Source organism: Neovison vison, chromosome 5 (assembly GCF_020171115.1).
Source record: "Neovison vison isolate M4711 chromosome 5, ASM_NN_V1, whole genome shotgun sequence".
Taxonomy (NCBI): domain Eukaryota; kingdom Metazoa; phylum Chordata; class Mammalia; order Carnivora; family Mustelidae; genus Neogale; species Neogale vison.
The window spans coordinates 108713244-108718495 of record NC_058095.1 but is presented as its reverse complement, the minus strand read 5'-3'; the positions used below and the strand labels follow the sequence as shown (position 1 = coordinate 108718495).

At 41.4% G+C, this 5252-nt stretch overlaps 1 non-coding gene across 1 annotated transcript; it reads right to left on the bottom strand.

Annotated features, from left to right (window-relative positions):
- Positions 1 to 4379: 4379 nt before the first annotated feature.
- Positions 4380 to 4543, bottom strand: LOC122907917. The gene has a single exon (XR_006384787.1). It is a non-coding gene; the product is annotated as a U1 spliceosomal RNA (small nuclear RNA).
- Positions 4544 to 5252: the final 709 nt, after the last annotated feature.

Sequence of the window (5252 nt, the reverse complement as noted above, 5' to 3'; positions counted from 1 at the left end):
ATTTGGCCCCTCTCATTTTCAAAGGCAAATATTATGGGGACTCATGGACTCTCTATGAAAGTCTTTTCTGCCCTTCTCTGCACCATTGTCTCCCTTCCCCACCACAGACAGCCATGGTCTCTTTTACTCCCAGATCTCATCTTTGCCCTTTCTGTCTTCTTCACTATAGTGTCTCCTCTACTGTTTAGTTGTGGAGTTTGTTCCACAAGTCTTCATGTTGTTGTCTGGGTTATTTACACTGATGGGAGTGTCATCTAGTTTTTTCTGTAGGACAGAGGAGAGCTTGGGGTCGTCCTACTCTCCCATCTTCCCAGCCAAGCCCATCTATGAATGCTTTGTCCCCTCTAAGAAGCTGAATTCCTCAAGTCCTTCTGTCTTCTTAAGTGGAACAAAACAAAACAAACAAAACAACAGGGTACATTTAGAGCCCATGTAACTGGTGAATATTTTAGGTAATAAGATAAATGCTATTCATTAGAATAATTACCTCAGTGACCAAATTTTCTGGAAAGCAGAATGAAGTCACTTGAGAAATACTCCCTTAAACTTGCTATGGAACACTACTTGCCCCTTTGTTTCTGGGTTCCTATGGAATCCGTCTCCCTTATCTCTTCTGAAGTGACTGTAGTCCCTGGGTGAATTACAGAGTGAATGGCACAGACCCTCTGGGACCCTTTGTCATCATATACTGTGCCAGCTGCTATGTGTCTTTCTTACTTAATCTTCAGGGATTTCTGACTCGTGCTTTCAATTAAAGAAACTGAATTAAAGAAAAATCTATTTTGTGTTTGCTAAGCTTTCAAGGACCATTATATTTTCATAAACCACACAACAAATTCATCATATTTTTACTGTCCTTCCCCAGTTTCTACAGCAAACAGAACACAAAATTTGCCTTTAACCCCGACAAGAATAGATATCAACTGCAAATATTATTTATGTCACCCTTCCTCTTGGAAGAAAAATAGACTTTTATTTTGAAAATAATGGTATCAAATGTCAGTTCTCATGGAATCAGTTGTCAAGTTTCAGTTAATATTTGACATCAGGAAGCATTTTTACCTGAATTTTGAGAGCTAATTTTAATATGTTGTGTTTTTAATACTCTAGCAAATACATGTGCTCAAAGATTTGTCAGTGCTTTACATCTAGAAACCTCTTCAGTCTTTAGTTTCAGAATTGGAACATTTCCTGAATAAGTGATCTTTCTCTCATCTGTAATTCATCATTTCCATCCCAGAAGAGGTGTTCTAAATTCATGACCAGCGTCCCAAATACACACACCTACTTAGTAAGGAACAGAGCGACCTCGAAGGGGGAATGGTAGACTCTAGAGATTTGCACTGTGCCGGCTGTGGCTGAACCACGCCCACCAGCTGCTCACCAGGCCCCAGGGCTGCATCACCAGGAAGCAGGGAATGCCACCACCTCCCTCAACAATTCCACTCTACTCTGCCCAGCATGGTGGAATAGGCTTCCCAGTAGATCTGGCCTAAGAAGAATGCCTAAAATCTGTACACATAATTCAGCACAGAAGTCCTAAATATTATAGGACCAATTCTCACTCAGTCCAACAAAGAGCCATAATAGAAGTGCTTCTGTTTGAGAGTTTCTGCTCTAGATATAAACCTTTGAGGCCAAAGACACTGTCTCTTTCACATGATCTCTCCTCAAATATGTCTGGTTACCTTGTGTAAGCCCTGGGAGACTTATTGCCTCCCTCATGTACTCTGAACCTTCTCAGAACACCATCCTCTCTCCTCTAGGCAGGCCGGAGTCCCTTTGCTCTTTTCTGCACCTGCTTAGGTACCCACAAAGACTTCCTTTTACAGTGGATTATCTTCTTGCTTTCTCATCCTGCCAAGTTGCTCATTTGATTTGGGCCTGTCAATGTTCTGGTAAGAGATGAAGATAGAGGACTTAATCTATCTTCTGTCCTCTGGACTTGTTCCCTGCAAGTCAAGCCAAGGAAGGGATTTAGCAATCCCTGAGCACACTCCCATCTCTGCAGAAACATTCTGTGCTCTCTGCTTCTAGCTTCCAGGATCTTTGTGATGCTATGGCCATTGGCCAAACTTCAAAAAAGTGCAAAGAAAAAAATAATTGCATAATCTACAAATTCCTTGGGGTATCTGTAGGATATGCATAATAAACGGATGTTTACCAAGTGCCTACCAGGTACAAGACTGTTACAATTCCTTATGTAGGGTAGAATTATTAAAAAAAAAAAATACCTGAAATCTTTAAAGTTCTTAGCTGCCAAGCATTTGATGGAAGAGGCTATAGGGTTAAAATTGAATTGGCACTATTGACAAGTTGCCCTCAAGTGAGACTTGCTTTCCAGAGTGGTTTCATTCAGATAGAAGGTTTGGCAGTTGAGGGGGCACTGCTGAGCTCTAGCTCAGCATCAGGCACTGTGCTGATGCTGTTGCAAGGTCTCTGGGCTACAGGAGCCCTGTGGCTATATACTTGCCCCAAATACCCGTTTCTCAGAACACAGAGATGTGGAACGCTGATAGCCAAGAGTTTCTGGGAGCTCTACAGCAGGACTTGCAAAACATTTCCCTTCCTCTCTCCTTCTCATGTTAGCATCCACACCCTTTCCCCCCACCACAAGGTAGAACCTCTGTGGCCCAAGGGAATTAGTGAACAGCTATGCAGAAGGAGCTCTACACACTTTTATAAACAAATGAGTTCAGGGGCAGGGCAAGACATTTCTTCTTCCAACAGACCCTCAAGTGATATGAGAGCACAGAGAAGGCCCTCCCCAAGGCATCTCCCATCCTCCCTCATGGTCAGAAAAATCATCCACAGTCATTTCTCATGGAAGGACTAGCTGCAGCAGATTTATTATGAGGGATGATGTGAGGGGATTTGTTTGTTCAATTCTCCGTTGAAAAATGGGACTCTTCTGGTGCTAATCTCCTCAAAAAGGATTTCTGGAAATATAGCAGAGTCTTCAAGTGATATTTAAACTAATGTGCCTTTGCTTCAGTCAGAGCAGCAGACAGAGCTGAAAGCTATGGCTCCAGTGCAGAATCTGTTTCTGGAAGCCGCTCACCAAACAACTACAGAAAGTACAGACGTGCCTGGATAACCTCACTGGCACCCGTAAGAGAAAAAGGATCCTAGAATGAACCCAGACACAATATCTATATCCACACAGTTGTGGAATGTTCCCAGCCAGTGAGAGAACTAAGTCCCCCAGGACCCTACAACTTGAGTGCTATTGGCACAGAATGTGAACATGAGCTCTTTATGATGTTTAAAAAATAAAAAATAAAAAAGCAAAAAAAAATTTTTTTAAGCTACAAGACCTCAGAAGACTCAAAGTTTTAGTAAGCTCAGGATAGGGAAGTGTGACATGATATCAAGCTGCAGAATAAACAACAAAGCCAAACAATCCATTAGATAGAAATTAGAAAGTGAGGAAAATCCCAGAAGTGCAAAAAGAGAGCTAGAATTAAATATGTCACAAAATCTTTGGGAGAAAAAAGTATATTTTTTCCAGAAAAACTTCTGTATGTTACCCTCAAATAAACGATCTTATTTATAACTTGCTTTCCAAATATACCAAACTGTTACTTTATGACCAAATAAATTGTTAATCACAATCCAGCTAAGCTAGACCAGGGTTTGGCAAACTGCTCCTGGAGAGGGCTATGTAGTAAATATTTTGGCTTTTATGGGCATACTATCTCTAATCAATTCTATTATGGCACAGTAGCAGTCATAGACATTTGTAAACAAAGGGCATGGCTGTCTTCCAAAAAACTTGATTTACAAAAACAGATAACAGGCTGGTTTGGGCCCATGGGCTACTGTTGGTGGACCCTTGAGTTAGACAAATAAAATAATTCAGACCTTTACAAATATATAAAGTACACAAGTAAATTTTTATAATATTCAGATCTGTCAAAATATCCTCACCTTCTCCCCTTTTTTATGTGAGTATTGTTGGTACAATGTTACATCAGTTTCAGGCATACAACAGTGATTCAACAAGTTTATACATTATGCTATGCTCACCACAAGTATAGCTACTATCTGTCACCATACAATGATATTATAGTCTCACTGACTATATTCATTATGCTGTGCCTTTTAATCCCCGTGAATTATTCATTCCATAACTGAAAGCCTCTATCTCCTACTCTCCTTCACCCATTTTTGCCCATCCTCCTACCCACCTCCCTCTGGCAATCATTAATTTGTTTTCTGTATTTATACATCTGATTCTGCTCTTTGTGTTTATTTCATTTGTTTTAGATCCAAATATGACTAGAATCATAGGGGTATTTGTCTTTCTCAGTCTGACTTACTCAGGTCGATCTAGTTGTCACTAAATGGCACAATCTCATCCTTTTTTTTTTTTTCTTTAAGGGAAAATGCAAACATAGTCCCCCACTGCCACAAATTATGCAGTCAGTTGTCCTACATTTGGGGAAATCTCAGGGGTCAGCACATCTGGAAAACAACGGCTAAGCCTCACCCTGGGAAAACTACCTTTGTGATCTTGGTATCTCCCCTGCCAGGTACACATTCATCCTTTTTTTTTTTTTTAAAGATTTTATTTATTTATTTGTCAGAGAGAGAGGGAGCAAGAGCGAGCACAGGCAGACAGAGAGGCAGGCAGAGGCAGAGGGAGAAGCAGGCTCCCTGCCGAGCAAGGAGCCCGATGCGGGACTCGATCCCAGGACGCTGGGACCATGACCTGAGCCGAAGGCAGCTGCTCAACCAACTGAGCCATTTTTTTTAATGGCAACATTCCATTGTACATGTATACTGCATCTTTTTTTTAAAATTTTTCAGTGTCCCAGAATTCATTCTTTATGCCCCAGTGCTCCACACAATATGTACCCTCCATAATACCCACCACCAGGCTTACCAAACCTCCTATCCTCCTCCCCTCCAAAGCCCTCAGTTTGTTTCTCAGAGTCCACACAGTCTCTCATGGTTCATCTCCCACTCCAGTTTCCCCCAACTCACTTCTCCTCTCCATCTCCCCATGTCCTCCCTTATGCTCCACCAATAAGTGAAACCATATGATAATTGACTCTCTCTGCTTGACTTATTTCACTCAGCATAATCTCTTCCAGTCTCGTCCATGTTGCCACAAAAGTTGGGTATTCGTCCTTTCTGATGGAGGCATAATACTCCATAGTGTATATGGACCATATCTTCTTTATCCATTCGTCCATTGAAAGGCATCTTGGTTCTTTCCACAGTTTGGCAACTGTGGCCATTGCTGT